Here is a 24,104-nt window from a genome sequence, read left to right as displayed (position 1 = left end):
ATATACTATTTGCATAGAGAAATTCAGTAAGTATATATAAGATGAAGAGAAAAGTGATTACCAGAGATTGGGGATATGCCAGGGAGTGTGTGGAATCCATACTTTTCACTATATGTATTTTGTGTTATTTTTATTTTGAAATACATGAGAGTATTATCTATTTAAAGTAGAAAATGCAACCAGGCACAGTGGCTCATGGCTGTAATTCCAGCATTTTGTGAGGCCAAGGTGGGCAGATCACTTGAGCCCAGGAGTTTGAGACCAGCCTGGGCAACACAGTGAGACCCCATTTCTACAAAAACATACAAAAATTAGCCAAGTGTGGTGGCACATGCCTGTAGTCCCAGCTGCTCAGAAGATTGAGGTGGGAGGAACACTTGAGCCCAGGAGGTTGAGGCTGTAGTGAGCTGTAATTGCACCACTCCACTCCAGCCTGGGTGACAGAGTGAGACCCTGAAAAAGAAAGGAAGGAAGGAAGGAAGGAAGGAAGGAAGGAAGGAAGGAAGGAAGGAAGGAAGGAAGGAAGGAAGGAAGGAAGGAGATACATACTTCTCAAAAGGGGGCCTTTTGTGCTCATTTGGGGGCAAGAATTCTGGTGGCTTATGCTCAGCAGATGCCTAACTAAAGACAAGGATGAAGGATTGTATGTAAAAGAAAGCTGCTCCGTCTATGTGGCTAAAGCTCACTTTTCAGAGGACCAAAAAGGTAATCTAAATATGAAAAAACGTAATCTAAAAAATTATTTTATGATATTGCTTTAAATAATTACTTCATTTTGGTTCACCCATGATACTCAGTACCATTATTTTTTTCAATCCCAGACTGTTCGGGAGAGGGGTTTTGTCCAAGTTTGTGCTCCTTTGTTCAAGTTTGTGCTCCTTGGTTCAGGGCAAATTTATGACTGTGAAAGTCAAAGTGAAATGCACCCAGTGAAAAACAAATCTCAAGGGGAAAGTAGATAGCATAGTTCTACCTTTCTACCCGAGGATCAAAACTTCCCCACTAAAACCTAGGAACATTTACTGGTTTGATTTATGCTGTTGTACTTGGTGGCTGTGGTGGTGGTGGTTTATCTTCTTCAGTGAACCATTGCCTTACTTTGAAAAGCAAACATAAACCCAGCGAAGAAAAAAAAAAATGGATCATGGAAAAAGCATTAGTACTGTCATTAAGTCCCAAGAGAAAATGTCTTACTGGACCAGGTTTGTGAATAATTTCCTTGCCAACCATGACCTTGTTCTTCAGGCTCTCCCTTACCAGAAAGAGAGTAAACCATCATCCTGAAAATCAGTTTCTACTCCTTGACACCATCAGTAGAACCAAATGTCAACATCTCTATATTGGTTTCCTATCCCAGCATAACAAATTACCTCAAATATCATGGCTAAAAAAGCCACATTTATTATCTCACAGTTTACGTAGGTCAAAAGTCTAGCTCTGTTTTAGCTGCAGTTTTAGCTCAATGTTTCACAAAGTTGCAATCCAGGTATTAACTGGGCTGTGTTTCTTTCTGAAGCTTGGGATTCTCCTCCAGGCTCATTTCATTTCCTTGTAGCTGTAGGCTCCCACTGTTTTGCTAGTTGTTGACCAGGGGTTGTTCTCCATTCCTTGGTGCTTGGCCCACTCTATAGCCCTCCTCACACTTGCAATCTTTTTGACTTCGGAAAGGTTGAGTTCCTCTTAACAGCTCACCTGATTGCATCAGACCCTACCAGATAGTCTCCCTGCTGTGGTTTGAGTATGTCTCCCCTTCAAAACTCACGTTGGAATTTAACCCGCAATGAGGCCATTCTGAGAGGAGGAGGCCTTAAGAGGTGATTGGGTCATGAAGGTTCTGCCCTCCTGAATGGATTAATCCATTTATTAATCAATGGGTTAATGGATTAATGAGTTATCATGGGAGTGAGACCAGTAGCTTTATAAGAAGAGAAAAAGACACCTGATCTAGCACATTCAGCCCCCTCACCATATGATGCCCTGTGCCAATTCAGGTCTCTGCAGAGTCCTCACCAGCAAGAAGGCCCGCACCAGTTGTGACCCTTCAGCTTGAGCTTCTCAGCCTCTATAACCGTAAAAAACAAATTCCCTTTATTTGTGAATTACCCAGTTTCATGTATTCTGCTATAAGCGACAGAAAAAAGACCAAGACACTCTCTTTTGATTAAATCAAAGTCGATTGACAAGTGACCAAATCACAGGAGTGATATCGCATCATACCCGAAGGCTCTGCCCATGCTCAAGGGTTGGAGATTATATAGGGCGTATATACCAGGGAATGGGAATCTCTGGGACCACCTCAGGATTCCGCCCAACTAATTTCCATTTTCTTCTACAACCACAATATCCAAGTGGAAAACAGAGAAGTCTGGCTTCAAGCCCTTTAGTTTTCTTGGCAGAAACTCAGTCACAAGCGATGCATTGCAGGTCACTTTTGGCAGTGCCATCTGGATGCATCTGAATCAGCAGAAAGGGGAAGTTGTTAGGGCTGTAGAGGCTTTGGTAGACTCTTGGCATTCCATGAAATGCTGAATGCTACAGGGGATTGTCAGTTGTTTTGCTGATATAGAGACAAGGAAGAAAGGAAGGAGAGAAAGGGAAGGAGGGAAGGATGGAGGGAAGAAGGACTAACAAATTTTTTAAATAACCATTTTTACCACAATGAGATACTAACTCACAGCAGCCAGAATGGCTACTATTAAAAAGTCAAAAGACAACAGATGTTGGCGAGGCTACAGAGAAAACGGAATGCTTATACACTGTTGGTGGGAATGTAAATTAGTTCAGCCACTGGGGAAAGCAGTTTGGAGATTTCTCAAATAACTTAAAACCAAATTACCATTTGATCCAGCAATCCAATTACTGGGTATATATCCAAAAGAAAACGAATCGTTCTACCAAAAAGACACATGTATTTACATGTTCATGGCAGCACTATTCACTACAGCAAAGACAAGGAATCTTCCCCAGTGCCCATCAGTGGTGGATTAAAGAAAATGTGGTGTATATGCATCATGGAATACTACACACCCATAAAAAGAACAAAATTATGCCCTTTGCAGCAACATGGATGCAGCTGGAGGCCATTACTCTAAGTGAATTAACATAAGAACAGAAAACCAAATAACGCATATGCTCTAAGTGGGAGCTAAACATTGGATGCTCATGCATATAAAGATGGCAAATCTCAGTACCATGCAAAATACCCAGGTAACAGACCTGCATGTCTACCCACTGGATCTAAAAGTTGAAAAAATAATGATAAATAAATATTTTAAAAAATTTCCTCTATGCATTTATTAAGTACATGTTTAAGGAAGGCCTATTGAGCCTCGAACTGGCTGAACTGGCTTAGGATCTAAGGATGCAGTGTTGGACAAATGACACATGCAACCTGCCCTAATGGCGATAACATTATATTGAGAAAAACAGCCCACTGCGATAAAAGTAAGTCAACACACAAAACAGTCACAAATTGTAATTTGCACCATTAAAGAAATTCTGTTCAGAAACTGTGTGCTATAGAAGAAAATATGTTAATTCTTTTATTTAACACACTAATGGTACATTGGTCAGGTGGCCGCATTTGCCAGTGTCATTTTGGCTTTCTGGGGTGTCATCTGTGTTGTGCAGACCACACCTTTGGAAACTGCTGTATTTTCTCTCAGTCCTGGATTAAGATTACAAACTCCTAGCTCAATGTGTGCAGCTCCAGACTCTCAGTAAAGATCTCAAAGCAGGACATCTGCAGCTGACATGTCTCCTCAATCTGCAAGGGTCCGGGTATCCTCCCTGCCAGACATCTGTGGCTACTCAGTAGATGCATCCCCGTGGGGAGGGCTTACTTGGATTTTTATGCTCCCCCTAACAGGGAATTTCTTCTCTCTGAGAGTTGCTTCTGCACAATTGGCTTCTGCTCATCATGATCTCCACACAAGTTTCGACGACTCGTTGACTCCAGGTCTTTTTGTTTTGTTTTTCCCTGTTAAATCGCGTATTCCTTTCTGGGTACGGAAACTGCATTCTTACTTAAAAGCAAGAACCCGAATTTCCCTTCTCCTCTAGCCAGGGGACTAGTTGCATCTATAGCTCACATATTTTCCATCCATCTCCAAGACAAGCTCAGCATACTGGAGGCATGTGTAGCAGATGTCTTCCTGGTTAACATTTTCCCAGTAGAAGCCTGTTAACCTTGAGTACCCAAACTTCAGAGAATGTTCACATTTATCCAATGCAACATTTGTGATGTATTTTAGGCTCCTTGTTGGCATTTTCCTGCAGATCTTTGATTTTCCAAGAACAGACTGCTGACGTTCGCAGGGTAGAAGGTGGCTGTGTCTGTGCCAGGTCTCAGTACCACTTCTCTCAATGCCGATGCCTCCTCTACCTACTTGTGATTCTCCATGAAAAACGCCCTTTTTTAATTCCCCTGAATAAACTGCCTCTTCAACACTCCTGGATTCTAATACACTGGGTGGGTGTGGCAGGGGATGACACCACTTCCCTTCAGAACAAGCCTCTGTTTCTTCGGTAAGCGTGGGAGGCCACTAAAAAATTAATTGCAGCAAGTTGAAAAAGTCTCGGGCAACATCACAAATGCTAATACAGCAAGGTAAGAGGGGCATGATTGCCTTTAAAAAGGGCCTTTTCATTGATAATATTATCTCAAATGCTCTTAATAAAAAGAAAGGGTGCCACCCCTGGTTGCAGAGATCTCCTTAATGAGCTCCAGTTTTAAAGGAACATGAAGAAGGAGGAGTCTGCAAATGGAGATGAGCAAGGCCACAGTGAGCTGGGACTTGTGAAGTGTGCCAAGTTCATCTTCAGCATCTACAGAGACTTTGTCAAGGATAGGCAAGAGATGAAGTGGAAGCAGTGGGAACAGATACCGTGGGTGGCACAGGTAGCACAATACTATCCCATCAGAGCAAGAAATGTTTGCTACTAAGGAGAATGTTTTAAGCTGGTGTGTGAGTTATTTTTTGCTGTGCAACAAATAACAAACTTAGGACCTTGAAACAACACACACTCGTTAGCTCACAGTTGCCTTGGATCAGTTCAGATACAGCTTAACCGGGTCCAGCCCTCAGGGCTTTGCAAGGCTATAATCAAGATGTCAGGCTGTGGTGTCTGGAGCTGGGGTCCTCGTCCAAGATCCTATGATTTTGGGCAGGAATTAAGTCAGTCCTTGCAGTTGTAGCACTGAGGCCTTTGTGCTCTCACAGGCTGTCAGGCAGGGGTCACTGCCAGCTCCAGAAGCTACCCTCAGGCCCTAGCCTGTGAACCTCTCACAAAATGATAGTTTGTTTCGGCAGTGCCTTTCAGTTGTTCCAGGAAAGTGTCTCTCTCTCTCTCCAGCCTGCTACCATGGAGTCTTATATGACATAATGTAACCACGAGTGGGTGACAACTCATCTTTGCCATCTAAGGTAACGTAATCAAGAGAATGACATTCATCATATTCACAGGTCTCACCCACACTCAATGGGAGATGATTAGACAGGGCATGCATGACGCATATACCAAGCACCGGAGGAGCTTAGGGTTCAGCCTCTCATAGCTAGACAGGAAGATACAACACGGTTAAGAGGGCCAAAACCAAGAACAATCACAAGATGTAATCTACAATTAGTTTAAACTTAGTTCAGCATTCTAGATGCAGCTAAGAATTCTAGGTCCATTCAAGTTTACTGAAAGGCTGTCCCCAAAAACTGCAGGGAACCACTCCTAGTCATCCTGAAATATAGGCACGTCCCCTCAAGTCTGGAGTTGCCACCAACTTGAAAATAAGGCAAAGAAGTAGACTCCAAACCAAAGACTCACGGTTTAGTGATGAATTGTGAAATACATTAGACAAATTTTTCTCAAGCTCCTAGAGAATGTTATATTGATTACCAGGAGCTAGTGCTGATTCACTAAATCAGTTCCCTTCAGTCTAACCCAGTTCTTTCTTGATGCAGCCTTCAGTAGATAGCTGAGAAAATACTGAGAACATGATCCCCATTGACTGTAAGATAACTCACAGAGACGCTCTTTGTGGGGAAAGTGAAGAAGTATTATCTGAAGTAAAGTGCCCACTGTTTTTTTAACTGCGTTACCTAGAAGTGGGTCAGCTATAAAGTGGGATGGACATTAATCTGAAGAACGGCATTTTGCAGTGAGAGGAAGGACTGTGCACTCAGCACTGGCCCACTCAATACTAAAATGGATGTTTTGGAATGCTTGTGGATTGCCTATTTTGGGAACAATGGTCCATAAAATAAATCACGACCTGGACATTCAATATCATTCCTACAAGCTTAGCCAGTTGGCAGCAGAAAAATCAATTGGGCTTTCATATCATATGCTGCCTCGCATACAGTTGACCTTTAACTCAATACTATTTAACAGAGATTGAAGTAAACTACTCTATATAGGCTCAGAACTCCACCAAGGATAGCCGGGCGAGGTGGCGGGCGCCTGTAGTCCCAGCTACTCAGGAGGCTGAGGCAGGAGAATGGCGTGAACCCGGGAGGTGGAGCTTGCCGTGAGCTGAGATCCGGCCCCTGCACTCCAGCCTGGGCAACAGAGCGAGACTCCGTCTCAAAAAAAAAAAAAAAAAAAAAACAACTCCACCAAGGAAATACACTATGAGGAATCCCTGGCTTAACAGCTTTCATGTGACAAACATCAATAGTTCTAGTGGCCTTGAGGCACAGTATTAACAAGAGCCAACAGGGAGAACCCACAGTCTAAAGAAAGTTACAGCGGTGTATATTGCCTGTGCGTCACAATGCGAACAGATGGATAAATGGGTGTGTGTAGGGGGGGCGGTATGTGTCATCATCAGATATGTGTGGAAAATGTCCAGTCAAATGAAGTTAAGCAAGTTTCATTACTGTAATCCTTCCAGATGTCAGCGTGTATTTTGAATATCTAAGGGTAGACAATGATTTCACTGAGAATTTCATGGAACTAGATTCTGGAAGCACTCAGGGAAAAACTAAATTATCACAACACCAGGCTGTCCCCATTAGTATGCAATGTCTATATTTAAAAAGCTAAAAGTCAAAGGTCATCTGCCCCGGACACAGGACTTCTGGCTTGTAGAGGTCAGTTCTGAGGGCCTGGAAAATTCCGAGTTATTCTGGCTAACCAGAGCACACCCAGAGGGGGAAGGCAGATGCAGCACAGGATACGCTCAAGAGGATCTCCCTCTGCCTGTCCATGTGCACTGCTATAAAGAAACACCTGAGACTGGGGAATTCATAAGGAAAAGAGGTTGATTTTGGCTCACAGTTCTGCAGGCTGTACAGGAAGTGTGGTGCTGGCACCTGTTTCTGGTGAGGGCCTCAAGAAGCTTCCAATCACGGCGGAAGGCATGGCGGAAGCAGACGTGTCACATGGCGAAAGTGGGAGCAAGGTAGGGGAGAAGGTGCCACACACTTTTAAACAATCAGATCTCACACGAACTCAGAGCAAGAACTCACACGTTACTATGAAGAGGGCACCAACTCATTCATGAGGGCTCTGCTCCCATGACCACCTCTAACCAGGCTCCACCACCTTTAGCATTGGGGATCACATTTCAACATAAGACTTGGAGGGGACACACATCCAAATCATATCATCCCCCTTCCTGTGTCTTGCCGTATCTCATTTTTAGTTGCCTTGTTCACAAGACAGCCTTATGAGCTGCAGAAGATGAAGCCATGGCATCCTTTCATCCCTTATGGTCTCTCTGCCCTCATATATGCATAACTATCAAGAGATAAGATGGTCTCAGCCTCTTAACAAGTTCTCAGTAGGAGGCCTGACCATTTGGGAAGCTTTTCCTTCCAAGTATTCATGGGCTATCAATTTAAAAGCAAGGACATTAAATCTACTCAAGATTCCTGACACATTCCTGGTTCCCTCCTATGGTAGGCTGCTTCTAAAGCAGCTTCTAAGAATCCCACCTCCCTGTAGAAGCCTCTCTGCCTATCTGTGGGCTGGACCTAATGACTCACTTTTAAGCAATGGAATATGGCAAAAGCAATGTGACTTCTAACATCAGTCGTAAATGTCTGTGACCAATCTATAAATACATAAAGCAGATTCATTGTTGCTGAGGGTTGGGATGGGGGTCCGAGGCCTATGGGTTGAGGGGTAATAACTGAAAATATATGAAGTATCTATCTACAGCTAGACCACCCTGAACATGCCTGATCCCAGTTGATCTTGGAAACTAAGCAGGGTTGGGCCTAGTTAGAACTTGGATGGGAGACCGCCTGGGAATGCTGGGTGCTATAAGCTTTTTAAGATAAAATAAAATTTTAAAAATAAATAAATATAAAAATGAAAGGATAAGAAATTTCTTTTGAAGGTGACAAAAATGTTTTAAAATGTAGTGATGGTTGCATAAATCTGCAAATACACTAATAACCATTGAATTTTACAAATTAAATGGGTGAATAGTATGGTATGTAAATTATATCTTTTTTGTAGCAAAACTTTGATAACATTTTATTAAATATAAGTATCTTTAAAAAGCATTTTAACGTCTCTTAAATCAGTTTGCATTTTACAATCAATAATGTCTTTTGATCTCTGTTGGGATAGACTGAGAGCATTTTAAATTCAAATTTCTTCATGAGATTTTAGACCACATGGGTGGTGTCAACTCAGAATATAAATCTGCTTGCTGTTCAAAATCTTTTTCCCCTCGCTCTACCTAGTGCTATGATTGAGACATGCAAGTTTCCTTGCTGTTTCTTTTCACATGGTAGTTTCGTTTATTTCTATCCTAGGCCTTTGGTTGTGAGCTGCCCTGTAGAGAAGCCCATATGGCAAGGAACCGAAGGCAGCCTTGGGACAACAACCAACAAGGAACTGAGGCCCTCGAGCCAATAAGCCTGCAAGCAAAGAAATCCTGCCAATAACACGTGCGTGAGCTTGGAAGTAGATCCTTCCACAGTCAAGCCTAAAGATGACCATAGTCCTGGCCAACATCTTCAGATGCTGAGGACCCAGTTAAACGACCCCCAGATTCCTGACATAGAGAAACTTGAGATAAAGCCTCTAAAGTGGGGGCCATTTGTCACACAGCAACAGACAGCTCATATAATTCAAAAGAGTTCCTCGGTCCTCTCCTCAATTTTTTATTCTTTGCCAGACCTCTTTTTAGCTTCCAGAAAGGAGCCTTGAAAAAACTTCCTGGTGCAATGCCTCATGCAGGATTATGCAGACCATCCCCGCCCCCACTCCTTGACTCTCACCACTTTCCTCTCCTGGAATGTCCCCTTCTCTCTCCTTAACATGCATATGATGTTGAGACTTCCGTCAGGCCTTTGTGTCTTTTATGAAGTGCAAACCCACCTTCCAGCCATACACTCTCTTTCCCAGAGTGACTTTTCCTGTCTGGGAATTTCCAGGGCACAAGTTGACACATTGAGCAACAATATCTTATGGCATTTTTAATATGTAGGTCACCAATCAGGAAAATTTCTTTTAAATCGCTTTTCAGGAAAAAGAAGTTTATTTTCTCTCAATATTTATATTTCTGTATAAATTTTTAGAGATTTGCATTTCTTTTATCCATTGCTCTGATTCCATTTTTGCTTGCTCTTCTTCAGTATCCCATTTTATATAACTAAGGAATTCCCATTTTTGTCCTTTTCAGAGTTATATTATATGGCATTGTATTTTTTCACATATTTAAACTTATTCTTATCTAATTGATATTAATTTAGATTTCCAGTTGTCTGCTACGTTGTAATATTGTACTTATGTTTAATTATTCCACATCTATGTGTGTATTTTTAGTACCCGAAATACCATCTAAGTTCAGCCACTATAGCTACTTCATCATCCATTTTTGGATTCTTAAGCGTGCCTTGCCCAGAACCTTTAAATGGATTTGCACTAGATTTACTACCTTTCTTGGGCTGAGAAAGTTATTACAGTTTTTAAAGCCCCAAACTTATTACCAGACATTTGGTAGCAAAGGAAAATTGGTTCAAGTTTTGGGAGGCTCTAACGCAAGATGAGCTTCATTTCATTCAAGGTTCTTCTTTATCATCCTTGGATGAGATGAAATTTATGTGAAAGTGTTCTTACAGGTAAATAAAAGCTGACATAATAGAAAAATGAATTGTGACAGAATTCACTAAGAAGTTAATAACAAAGTAAATACATTCAAGAAATCCTTCCTAGGCTAACATAATTGAAGGTCGGCCAAGGTCATCATTAACTAATTGTGGACTTACTTCTCCATCCTCTGTTTAAAGGAAATAGTTTACATTCTTCTCCCATATACCCAATTCTCAAGTGATCTACAATGTGATTTGTGCTTTATAAGCTCAGATACATTTCAGCACAGCTTGTTTGATGTGGCTTTAATATCGAATACACTTTTAGAAAGCAGTTAATCAAAGTTAAGAAAGCATATGTGAAAGATGATTATATTAATATATTTTTAATAGCTGTTTATTTCAAGGGCTCTTTGGTTTATAAAATCTACCGTTGTCTACAGTGCCATCCATTTAAATCCAGTTTGCATTCAGATTACTTAAATAAGTATTAATACATGCAAACACACAGACACACACACACACACACACACACACAAACACACACACACACACACTGGCTCTTCTCTCAAAAAATCGCTGCAGGGTTGAGACCACATCTCCTGACCCATCAACTCAAGGCTATCTTCTCAGCCATCCTAAGCAAGGGTGCCATAAGTGGTAGGGAAGAATTATTCAGCAAAGATGAAGCAAAATTTCTTCTGGGCTCAGAAAGACTGTTCCGTACCTACTATTCGCTGTGCAACTTTATGCTATGTTCTTTTCCCTGTTGCCTTTTTAATGCATGTCATTTCACACCGAGAAAGTAAAGAAAACAGAGGATACTGGAGGCTGGGAATGCAAGGGCAAAGGAAGGGATAGGGAGAGATTTGTTAAAGGCTACAAAATTACAGCCAGATAGGAGGAATAAGTTCTGGTGCTCTATAGCACTGTGGGAAGACAATCGTTAACATTAATATAATACATAGTTTCAAGTAGCTAGAAGGAGGATATTGAATGTTCCCAACACAAAGAAATGATACCATGTTTGAGATGATGGAAATGCTGATTACCCTGATCTGATTACTATACATTATAGGTGTTGAAACATCACTATGCACCCCATGAATATGTACAATTGTTATTTGTCTATCAAAATATTTTTAAAAAGGAAAAAAGAATTGAAGATTCTCCATATATTCCAGCTGTCCTGGCAAAGGTAAAGAAGCCGACTTTGTCATTAGTAATGTGGGCATCTAGGAACCCCTCAGAGCCCCTACTGAAATCACGCAGCCAGCTGTGTCACCTCTCCAGCCTCCCCCCCCCCCCCTCCCCCTGCATTCATCCTACCCTCAGCCCCTGCAACTCTCATATGCCATGCACGGCTGCTGCAAGTGTTCCCCAAGAACATCTCCAAGAGGAATAAAAAGGGAACGCAGAATTGGTGAAATCTCTAGTTCTACTGATCTATGTGCTTAGGCTCCAGTAAGGAGACTTCACCTACTCACTTCTGGTAAAGTGGTACTCAAGGAAACCAGGTCTCCATAGGACCCAGATTCAGTGAAGGAGAGTAGAAGGCATGTGGCCATTCCTCCCGAGCAATGTCCCAGTAGGTCAATAAAAAACCTTTGCCCTCATTAAACTCTATGAGCTTTTATTTTTACGAGTTTAAGCTTCTGTTCTATTCACAAAAAGAAAAGAAAAAAGCTCCATAACATAGACTCACGAACTAAACAGAGATGATGAACTCATTTTTTATACAAATCCCTCCTTTTCTGTTTTTACCTTTAAACTTCCATCCTGCCCTCCCCTGTTCTAGTTTCTTCTATTAAAATGAAAAGCTACAACCAATGAATATTAGCTATTTTCTTCTGGGAAGTTTAATGTTACTTAAATTGAATAATGGTGCAGCATTAATAAGAGCAGATTAAACTTCCTGCTGCACCACTTAGTAGTTGTGTGACCTTGGGTAAGCTACATAAGCCCTTCAGTTTCCTGTGTGCAATATGAACATAGTGATATTACTTATCTCGTGGTATTTATAGAGTTAAAACATGTAAACCACTTACAATAGTGTCTGAGACATAGAAAGGGCTCTATGAGGGCTGGCTAAAAGTATCTGTAGACCCAGGCCAGGCGCGGTGGCTCACGCTTGTAATCCCAGCACTTTGGGAGGCCGAGGTGGGCAGATCACAAGGTCAGGAGATTGAGACCACCCTGGCTAACACGGTGAAACCCCGTCTCTACTAAAAATACAAAAAACTTAACCAGGCGTGGTGGTGGGCACCTGTAGTCCCAGCTGCTTGGGAGGCTGAGGCAGGAGAATCGCTTGAACCCAGGAGGCGGAGCTTGCAGTGAGCCGAGATTGTGCCACTGCACTCCAGCCTGGGCAACAGAGCAAGACTCCCTCTCAAAAAAAAAAAATAAAAGTATCTGTAGACCCCTATTCTAATAATATCACTTCTTTATCATAGCTTTTGATACTCCCACTGTTTAGCTCTCTTTTACTCAATGCTATGATGCCACACTTCCTGGACTTCCTCCTACTTTCATAAGTAGTCCTTCTCAGCCACTGTTACTTGTTCTACTCTTTGACTCAACTTTAAAGGCAAGTGGTGTCATTTAAAGACATTGCAAAAATATCCAGAATAACCAAAACTACCCTGAGCAAAAAGAACAAAACTGGAGGGATCACATTACCTGACTCTCACCATATACAAAAATCAAATAAAAATGGATTAAAGACTTAAATCTAAGACCTCAAATTATGAAACTACTACAAGAAAATATTGGGGAAACTCTTGATATTGGAGTAGGAAAATATTTCTTGAGCAATACCCCACAAGCACAGGCAACTAAAGCAAAGATGGACAAATGGGATTACATCAAGTTAAAAAGTTTCTGCAAAGGAAACAATCAACAAAGCAAAGAGACAACTCACAGAATGGGAGAAAATATTTGCAAACTACCCATCTGACAAGGGATCAACCAGAATATATAAGGAGCTCAAACAATCCTATAGGAAAAAATATAGATCAAAAAATGGGCAAAAGATCTGAATAGACAGTTCTCAAAAGAAGACATGTTAATGGCAAACAAGCATATGAAAGGATGCTCAACATCACTGATCACCAGAGAAATGCGAAGGAAAACTATAATGAGATACCATCTCACCCTGGTTAAAATGGCTTATATCTAAAAGACAGGCAATAACAAATGCTGGTGAGGATGTGGAGAAAAGGGAACCCTCAGACACTGTTGGTGGGAATGTAAATTAGTACAACCACTATAAAGAACAGTTTGGAGGTTCCAAAATAAAAAATAAAAATAGAGCTACCCTATGATCCAGCAATCCCACTGCTGGGTATGTACCAAAAGAAAAGAAATCAGTAGTATATCGAAGAGATATCTGCACACCCACGTTAACTGCAGCTCTGTTCACAATAGCTAGGATTTGGAAGCAACCTAAGCGTCCATCAATAGATGGATAAAGAAAATGTGGTACATATACACAATGGAGTACTATTCAGCCATAAAAAAGAATGAGATCCTGTCATTTGCACCAACATGGATGGAACTGGAGGTCATTATGTTAAATGAAATAAGCCAGACACAGAGAGACAAATATCACATATTCTCACTTATTTGTGAGAGCTAAAAATCAAAGCAATGGAACTCCTGAAGATAACAAGTAGAAGGATAGGTACCAGAGTCTGGGAGGCGGGGAGGGGTAGAGGAGATGGGGATGGTTAATGAGTATAGAAAATCATTAGAAAGAATGACTAAGACCTAATATTTGATAACAGAACAGAGTGACTATAGTCAATAATAATTTAATCGTTTATTTTTAAATAACTAAAACTGTATAATTGAATTGCTTGTAACACAAAGGATAAATGTTTAAGGTTAAGATACCCCATTTACCCTGATGTGATTATTACACATTGCGTGCCTGTATCAAAATATCTCATGCACCCCATAAATATACACACCTACTGTGTACCCACAAAAATTTTAAAAAAATATTTTTTAAAAAGGCATTGTGATGTCATGAAGACTAAAGCAGACTTAGAGGCCAGTCATCCAGGGTTTCAGTCATGGTACCAGCATAGAGAGATGGCATGTTCAAGGGCAATTTCAGACACTTAATGAATGAGAAACGAAGTGTGTATCTGCAGAGGTGTGGGCAGGCTCAAGGGAAGCAGCAAGGGAGGGTGATGCTCTGAGGGACTAGCAAGAACATTCGCTCTCCCTCACCTAAATGCCTCTAGGTCTCCTTTCCCCTCCCTAGGCAGCATGAGTCTCCTCCTCACCTGGTCGTTGTTGAAAGAGGGTCTTAGCTGTGCTCGTGCATGAACAAACTCCTATAATATTAATGTGTTGATGAATCTGGTTGCCATGGTCCCCAGCTTCGAGCTCTCAGCCAGTCCCTCCAAGTTCTCTGCAGTACAGGTCATATGAATGGCAAAGGATTCCTTTAAATCTGAGCCTGCAAGGCTGTCTTTTCCAGTGTTCTTCTACTGATGCACAGATGCATTCCTAACTTCCTGCTGGTACCATCACTCCTATTCACAATGTCTCTTTCCCCCAAACATCTGTTTCTCCAGCTGTATACTTGAGAAGATACTGCTCAAGTAAGAAACCACAGGGAAATATGTGGAGTTCTGTCCTCCATCACTGGGGTCCTGCCAACTCGCCTCCTTTCCAGCCTCAACCCTTACTGCCTTCTTTCTAGCCTGCCCCCATCCTCTTGCAAGATGCAATAGCCTGGGCATTTGAGCCCTCACCTTCCCTTGCTTTCATCTCCTGGCTCAAGAACCGTCTGTGGCTGTTGTGCATTAGAGAATAGAGCCAAGAGTTTTCAAGGTCCACCACATCTGAACCCAGGATGCCAGCTTATCCTACTCCCCAACGCCATGCTTCTTAATGCCTCCATTTACCCAAATTTTCAACCTTCTGATTCCTCACCACTTCCACGATGTACCGTGCACTTGCCAACTTTTCCCTGTCATGCACATCCTTCCCCCTGGTCTGGGTGCCCCTCCTGTCTGCCCCTGCACCATCCGGTATTTGGGCCTGACATCTCCCTTCCTGTTTCCAAAATATTAGATCAAATATTCCATGAAATCTGCCCTTACTAACGTGGCAGAAGCAATCAATCTTCTGCATGACCACAGCTCTTGGTATTTACATAACGTACCCAGCTCTGCTTTCCATTTGAGTTTGAGTATGAGTCTCCACTCTTCCTCCCTCTGACCCCATTAGAAGTTGAAGTCCCCAAGGACAGAGAGCAGTGCAGCAGCAGCATCTTGATGTTTCTCATGGCGCTTTGCATGGAGTGGATCCTCCAAAAATGTTTGCTGAATTTAATGATGCCCTGTTCTGTCTCATCTTGACCTTCAAATAACTCTTCACAAGTCCCCTCTTTCAAGGTGAGGCACTAAATGTCTGCTAAAGCAAGTATTCCTTTCAGAATCATTTACTCTGTTCCTTAAGCTTGTGTAACATGTATAAGTTGTCAGTATTCACTGTATGAATAGATGAATGAATAGACATTGTAATTCATCACTTTACTCAAACAGTTGTTACAACAGCCAGGATTCAGTTGGTGGTTACATTAAATGGTCATTATGTTGCTACCAAAAAATCTGACTTCCTAACTTATCACTCCACAAATGTTTGTTCCCAGGCTACATAGGATGGGGGCAAGCACAGAAAATGACAGTCAATGTTGAGAAACTCTTAGTCATTACCACAATATCCAATTATGTGCACCCACCTCGTTGAGCAGGGTACAGACCAGTTCAAACATGATTGACCTTGCATGGAAAGTCATGGGATGAGTTGGAAAGTTGAAAACAAAGACAAACAAAAACAATCAAACTGCATTCCTTCACCACAGACAGTTTGAGAAGCATGGCTTTGCTGTAGAGTTTCCAACAGGAATAGGAGAGGTTTCTACTCCAAGCCCTCTTCTAGTACACCCAAGACTGCCCCAAGAGACAGGAGACCGCTAATCCTGTAGCCTTCACTGTCTTCCTCCCTCTCTATGGCTAAGAAGGTCTAGGTGAGTCATTAGAGTTGTCTTTCTGTTCACCTGTGGAAACTGCCACACGGTACAGTCAACCCAGGCGTATGGAAAGGAGCTGTGTGTGAGCCGAGAGACTGAGGAAAGGCCCATAGAGGAACTTGCCTCTTCCTTTGTTTTCGTCTCTATAATCAGAGACATATTCCAATCTTCATTTGTTTGTTTGTTATATGCTAGGCAGGGTTCTAGGATGCATTACGAAACAGAACACAGGAAGAAGAGGAGGAGTAGGAAAAGAAGGAAGAGGAGGTGGGGGAGAAGGACAGGGAAAGGAGGAGGAGCAGCAGGAGGAGATGATGATCAGTAATAACAGTGGATATTTCTGAAGCCTTACTCTGCACCACTCACTGGGCTGAAGACTTCTTGTCCACTGCCACACTTAACACTCAGAACTTCCCTGTGATATAGAGGTTGAGGCCTAACACAGTGAGCAAGCTACTGGGTCTGCTGAGCTTAACAAGGAAATTGTTTTTTAAAATGGGGGGTGGGGCAAGCACATTCCCAATTCTGACTTATATTCCTTAATCCTGGGACCGATGGAAAGCGCTTTCTAATATAAATCCATTTGGATTCAGCACAGATTAGCTACCAAAAAAACTGTCTGCACATCAGGAGCATATCTATGTAATGATATACCAAAATGGCTGGGCACAGTGGCTCACACCTGTAATCCTAGCACTTTGGGAGGCAGAGGCGGATGGATCACCTGGGGTCAGGAGTTCGAGACCAGCCTGGTCAACATGGTAAACCCCGTCTCTACTAAAAGTACAAAAATTAGCCTGGCGTGGTGGAGGGTGCCTGTAATCTCAGCTACTCAGGAGGCTGAAGTGGGAGAATCGCTTGAACCTGGGAGGCAGAGGTTGCAGTGAGCTGAGACTGTGCCACTGCACTCCAGCCTCGGCAACAGAGTAAGACCTGGTCTAAAAAAAAAAAAAGGATATACCAAAACATAAGTCGAATTGTAAAACTGAGCATGAACATCAATGTATGAATCTAGATATCAAATGTTCAAAGCATTGAAACCTATGAAATTCCAGAAAATAAATCTTTATAAAGTATATTGTTTCCTGACCAAAATCTAAAAATGTTCATCTATTTATTACACTACTAGATAAAGCTCTAAAATAGATATTTATATAGTAGAATCTTGCCAAATGACTCTGTGATGGAGACTTGATGACTCACTGCTTTAAAGAAAGAGCCAGCCAAGAATGTGCCGAAATCTTTAAGATACCCATATAACAAACAGTGTTGAAGATAGAGATGTCATGTACAAGGAAATGAGAAAGATACTCAAAATAAAGAGAAAATATCTTGCATAGATAATTGAAATGAATGCGCTTTCATTTCCAAATATTAAATTAACACTAATCATGATAAGAGCTAAATCCCCAGGCAGGGCTTAGAAACCCAAGAGGCATGTGGGGCCCATTAACCAAAAGAGGCTTAAGCTCGGGCGATGACAGTATCTGCAAACAAACACATTTATTAAGAAAGAAAGTAGTTCAGCATCCTTGAAGAGCAAACTTCCTCTAAAGTGAAGTAGAAATTTATTTCATTAGTGAAAATGTCTATTTAGCACCAAATCGGCACTGTGTCCACATTGCCTGAGCAAACTATAAGGGGAAATTGGTGTTTATTTACATCCCATTTCTCCTTCCAAGGGAGTTGAAAGACTAGGAGGAAGCTATTAAGCAGACAGCCGTATTTTTTCCATTGTTATCCTCATTTACGATATAGCCATTGCTCCTTCACTAAAATAGCTGCTGAGCCACTTGGTAAGGCAAAAGGGAATTCTAGGCAATATGGCAGACTAAGCTGACACAGACAGACCCTACTCCTTCTGCAAAGACTTCGCAACACTGGACAAAATATACGCATATTCCAGCTCGGGGCAGAGGGGAGACTGGGTGGGGAATGTCCTAGGTGCCAGACGCAAAGAAGTGATCAAAGTAGAGTCGTAAGTGGCAGACAGTAACAAGACCACAGTGCAGTGTGTGACTTGTATGATAGGATCTGTGGACTGGGGTCTCGGTGCTCGCGAGAAGACAGGAGGCATGGCCTTGGGCCTATACAAGGTGACTAAGCTAGTACTGGTCTCAGGGAAATCCAGAAGTCTACATGTGTTATCCACCCAAGAAACAGAGATGGGAAGAACTATCCACTGGCCAGGGACACAGAGGCTTTTCAAATCCCCAGGGCCTGGGTCACACAGGTAGAAGCAAAGAGGCTTCATATGACATAGAAAATCTGGCATTGTACTATGTTGAGGGTACAGGCCCCCAGCTTTGTTCATTTCTTCGTTTGGAACCTGAAACCAAGAAATTAACATAAAAACTCAAGGGGGACCAGCAGGAGCAAAAGAAAGAAGAAAGAAGGCAAGCACAAAAGGAGCTGAGAGAGCACACGAACATGACAAGCAGGGAGAAAGAGCAGCCGAGGACTGGAAATCATTATGCCACCTAAAAAAGACAACACAATAAGCTTCTAAAAAGGAGGGAAGAGGAAAGAGAAGGGATAGAAACCACACTGCAATAACAAGGTATTCTTTTTTTAAGAAAAGGACTATTTAGAGAAACACTACACAGAATTCTAGAAATGTACACGCATGCCCACACACAGAAACGTACATAGCTTCATTGGCATGAAAAACTCCATCGAGGAATGGAGGGGCTCCAGTTTCCAATAATACAGGCTAAAGTCAACCTCCCATTGAAAGCAACAAAAGAACCGGGTGGCTTGTAGTATCTCAGATCACCTGGAAACGTGGAAGACCTCAGAAGCTGTGGGGGCCTCCCAGGCTGGTTTTTAGGTGCATACTGGAACTAGGGAAGAAAATAGGTATCAGACACCAAACCTTTCATGCATGCCTTCACGCCACTGAGACTAGGAACTCACATCTGGCCTTTTGTTCTCATTCTAAGAGAAATCTAATGGGACTCACAGAAGACCTTGCCCTGTATACTGGTGAGAACAGACAACAGATAAATTAACTCTACTGCCCACTCCTTAACCCAGAGGACTTGATCTGAGTGGAAAGGAAAAGGGAAAGAAAGCAAAACAGAAGGACACATACATGGAAGTTGTGACCACTGACCCACCCTAACTTGCTCAAGAAAAAGAAGCTAAGGATATCTTCTGTCACCTTTTCTACTCACCATTGTTCTGAGAATCAGAACACACACATAGATGTAAGTTTTAATAAAAGACTTCACATCTTCATAATTTTCAGACAAGATGACTGTCAAATCATAAAAATTGTAACTGAATCTACAAAGAAGCTCTTGGAACTAATAAGAGAGTTTGGCAAGATTTTTGGATACAAGGTCACTAAACGAACATCAACAGGGTTCCAGTAACAATCAACCAGAAAAAAATATGTTAATAATCCCATTCACAATAGCAACAAACAGTGTAAGTTACCTAGTCACAAATCACACAAAGAAGGTACAAGATCTATATGGAGAATATGGTATGGACATAAGAGAAGATCCTGCAATCTCACTCCTGGGTTATACCCTAGAGAACTGAAAACTTCCGTATATGCATGTATAGAGTAGGTCTAAGCATAATCACCCAAACTAAGAAAGAACAAAAATCTCCTTCATCTTGGTGAATGAATAAACAAAATGTGGCCCATCTATACAACAGAGTGCTATTCACCAATCACATGAAATGAACTACTGATACAACTTAGGTGAATCTCAAAGGCATTATGAGCTAAATAGGCCAGTCTTAACAGGTTACATATTGTACAAGTTCATTTATATGACATTCTCCAAGAAAAAACTGTGGTGCTGGAAGACAGATCAGTCGTTGCAGGAGTTGGGATGGACAGGACGTAACTGCAAAGGAATAGCATTCAAGAGTTTCGGGACTGGCAGAACTGTTCTATATCCTCATCTGACTGGTGGTGACATGTATAAAATTAATAGAGCTGTGTGCATTAAAAAGTAAATCTCACTGTACGTTAATTGAGAAAATAAAATTTTAAAGTACAAGAACTTTTTTAAAATCCAGTTTTTAAAAAACTGGATCTGATGTGATGGGAAGGTAATTCAATATGGTAAAGATGACATTCTCCTCAAAATGAATCTACAAATTCAATGAATTTCACAAAAACCCAAGAGTTTAATAAAACTTGACAAATCAATATTAAAATTTTTAATGAAGAATAAAGATCTAGGTGTAACCTTTTGGAGACAATTTGAAGAGAGGAAAGACATGGCTTACCACATGCCAAGAAATATTATAAAGCCCTAGTAGTTAGAACCATGAGAAAGGGGGATAGAGATAGATAAACAAAGGCTGACAGTGTGCACAGTTACACCCGGAGATTTATAGATTGCTGTTCATGCACTATTCACAATAGCAAAGACATGGAATCAACCCAAATGCCCATCAACGATAGACTGGATAAAGAAAATATGGTACATATACACCCTAGAATACTATGCAGCCATAAAAAAGAACAAGATCATGTCCTTTGCAGCGACATGGATGGAGCTGGCAGCCATTATCCTTAGCAAACTAACGCAGGAACAGAAAACCAAATACCGCATGTTCTCACTTATACGTAGGAGCTAAATCATGAGAACGCATGGAGACATAGAAGGAAACAGCAGACACTGGAGCCTATTGGAGAGTGGAGGGTGGGAGGAGGCAGAGGATCAGGAAAAATGACTAATAGATACTAGGCTTAAGAACTGGATGATGAAATAATCTGTACAACAAACCCCCATGACACAAGTTTACCTATGTAACCAACCTGTACATATACCCCTTTACGTAAAATACAAGTTAAAAAAGTATATAAATTGGTGTTCATGTATATAAATTCAAATCTCTCTATCATCTATCAATCATCTATTATCTATCACCTCTCAATCTTCTAGCAATCATCTGTTGCTTATTTATCATCTGTCATCTATCATTTATTTATTTTCTATCAACTATCTATCTACCTAACCATACTCCAGGCACAAAAATAAATTCTAATCAGATTAAATTCCGAAAGGTGAAATGCAAAACATAGAAAAAAACCTCCTAAAAATCCAGAAGAAAAAAATATGACAGAAAAAAATAAAGGATATGAAAAAAGTATGCCCCAAGGGCCATCAGTCAAATAAAAATTAAAGCAATACAATTTTACTTCACACCCATCAAACATGTGAAGATGCAAATGTTTGGCATTCAAAACCCTGGTAGAGATGAAGAAATGAACTTTTGCAACAGACGTTATCACAGCAGTTTTGGATTAACAGAAAAGCTACAGAAAGTCCGGACTTCCCATCTGTTACCTTCCGCCACCTCCACAGTCAACATTTTGGTACTTTTGTTACAACTGATGAATTAATACTAAGAAATTTATTAACTAAAGTCCATAGTTTGCATTGAAGTTCACTCTTTGTGTTATAGTTTTCATGAGTTTTGACAAATGTGTAATTAACTTGTGTCCAGCATTAAAATATCACGCAGAATAATTTCACTGCCCTAAAAACTCCCTGTGTCCACACTATTGCTCCCTTTTCCCCCCTGAAACCCTGGTAACCACTGATCCTTTTACTGTCTCTATAGTTTTCCTTTTTCCAGAATGACGTATCTTTGGAATTATACAGTATGTAGCCTTTTCAGGCCGGCTTCTTTCACTTAGCCATATGCATTTAAGTTTCCTCCATGTCTTTTGGTAGCTTGATAGCTCATTTCTTTATATTGCTAAATAATAGTCCATTGTCTCACTGTGCCACAGTTTATCTACTTACCCACTGAAGGACATATTGGTTTCTTACAAGTTTTGGCAATTATGAATTAATGGGCTTTTTAGATATCGTTGGGAGAAAGACAAAACGTAACAACGGCTTTAGAAGATAAGGTTGCAACATTTAATGCAGTTGAAAAATTCTTAAGGAAGAACGAAGACCTAGGTATAGCCTTTTGGGGACACTTTGAAAAGAGGGAGGAAGGGCATGCCTTACCACATACCAAGACTTACTATAAAGCTCTAGTAGTGAGAACCATGAGGAAGGGCCGCATACACAGAGCTCAGCACTTCCATTCCTAGGTACACATCACAGAGAAACTCTTGCCAGGAAACATACAGAAAAATGTCCATTAAACACTTTCTGTAATGGGGAAAATTGCAAACAAACTAGAAGTGTGCCAATTATTGTATTGGGATAGGAGACAATTCTCCATGAGGCTCTCTCAGATGTCTGCACATTTTCTCAGCAGAGGCACTGGCAACTTTTGTTCTGGATGATCTTTTCAAGAGTATTTGTATGGTGAACAGCCTCAGAAGATAGTGATAGTGTCTCCCTCTAGAACAAAGTTTAGGCAGACTGGCTTACCGGCCATTGTAAAAGATCTGAGTTTTCTAATTTCAGGGTTCCTCGGCTATGACACCGACTGACTGCATGTGTAGCAAACACACGGAGTCTTCCACGTCACCTCCATGGAATTCGAGGCACAAGGAGAACTGGTACAAACATGAAGCTCCTGCTGTTCATTGTGCAGTGAGTAACAGTCCATTGTCTGATCCAGGAGTTTCATGATTTCTGTCAGCATCCATGGTACTGTGACTGGCAAAACTGTTCACATGGAAGTAGGGTAAAATCTCAGACCCTCCTCAGCTCTTGAGAAATGGATAAATAAAATTTTGAAGTGGTTTTATAACAGGCTGCCATAGAACAGAATAAATAAATTAAAACAACAGCTATCCACACAGATACATTTCAATAATAGGCCAGGCACGGTGGCTCACACCTGTAATCCCAGCACGCTGGGAGGCTGAGGTGGACAGATCACCTGCGGTCAGGAGTTCGAGACCAGCCTCGCCAACATGGCAAAACCCCATCTCTACTCAAAATGCAAAATCAAATAGAAAGATCAGCCCAGCTACTCTGGAGGCTGAGGCACGAGAATCGCTTGAATCCGGGAGGAGGAGGTTACAGTGAGCCGAGATTGCAGGACTGCACTCCAGCCTAGGGGATAGAGAGAGACTCTGTCTCAAAAAAAAAAAAAAATTCAATAATATATTTTTAGGTGAACATAGCTAAAGCACAAAATAATACATCCAGCACTTCCATAAAATCAATGTTTCTTTGGGCACATACACATGTGTAAAATACAAATGGGCAATGACATATGATCTTCAGGATAATGCTTAACTCAGGAGAAGCAGAATGGACGAATTGAAGCAGAATTTCTTAAATCTTATGAAAATATCTAAAAATGCTAACATGTGTTCCTTCCATCAGCTGGGTATAGAAGTTTGCTATATAGATCCACAGTCTTTATATGCAATTCTGAAAACTTTGTTCTTAATTCTCTTTCAAAAATTTTACAGTGGCAAAAACCTAAAATGAAATGAGAGAAGCTATTGATAGTCTTTATTTGCCTCACTTTATGTGACTATTCAAACATTTCATGCATAACTATGAAGGTGTTTGATTATGGTGTGCTCCCCCAGCCCCGCCAGCAGTGTAGCCTACTCAATGGCTTATGCCCATAGTTCATCTTTCTAAAATCTGGAAAATTCTGAATTCTGAGTCTCCATAGCTTCCAAGATTTGAGGTAAGGGCTTGTAATCTTGACATATTCTCTTGAAATACGATATATATATATTATATATTTTATATATATTACATATATTACATATTTTATAATTTAAAGGTACTAAAATGAGGGCCAGGTGTGGTGGCTCATACCTGTAATCCCAGCACTTTGGGAGGCTGAGGTGGGAGGATTGCTTGACTCCAGGAGTTCAAGACCAACCTGCACAACATAGTGAGACCCCCCCCATCACTCCAAAAGAGGAAATAAAAAATTAACCAGGTGTGGTGGCATGCACCTGTAGTCCCAACTACTCAGGAGGCTGAGGCAGGAGGATTGTTTGAGCCTGGGAGGTCAAGGTTACAGAGAGCCATGATTGCACCACTGCACTCTAGCCTTGGGAACAGAACAAGACCCTGTCTCAAAAAAAAAAAAAAAAA

The 24,104-nt window shown here is 41.2% G+C and overlaps 1 protein-coding gene and 1 pseudogene across 1 annotated transcript in view; one reads left to right on the top strand and one right to left on the bottom strand.

Moving 5' to 3' along the window:
- The window catches only part of FAM9B (family with sequence similarity 9 member B), a 128,293-nt gene that overhangs the window by 98,388 nt on the left and 5,801 nt on the right, over nt 1–24,104 (bottom strand). The gene's annotated exons all lie outside the window — the stretch shown is intronic.
- LOC111531485 lies at nt 8,153–8,271 on the top strand (annotated as a pseudogene).

The sequence above is a fragment of the Piliocolobus tephrosceles genome, chromosome Y (genome assembly GCF_002776525.5).
Source record: "Piliocolobus tephrosceles isolate RC106 chromosome Y, ASM277652v3, whole genome shotgun sequence".
NCBI classification, from domain to species: domain Eukaryota; kingdom Metazoa; phylum Chordata; class Mammalia; order Primates; family Cercopithecidae; genus Piliocolobus; species Piliocolobus tephrosceles.
The sequence above is the reverse complement of the archived record's forward strand: the minus strand, read 5'-3'. Positions and strand labels throughout refer to the sequence as shown.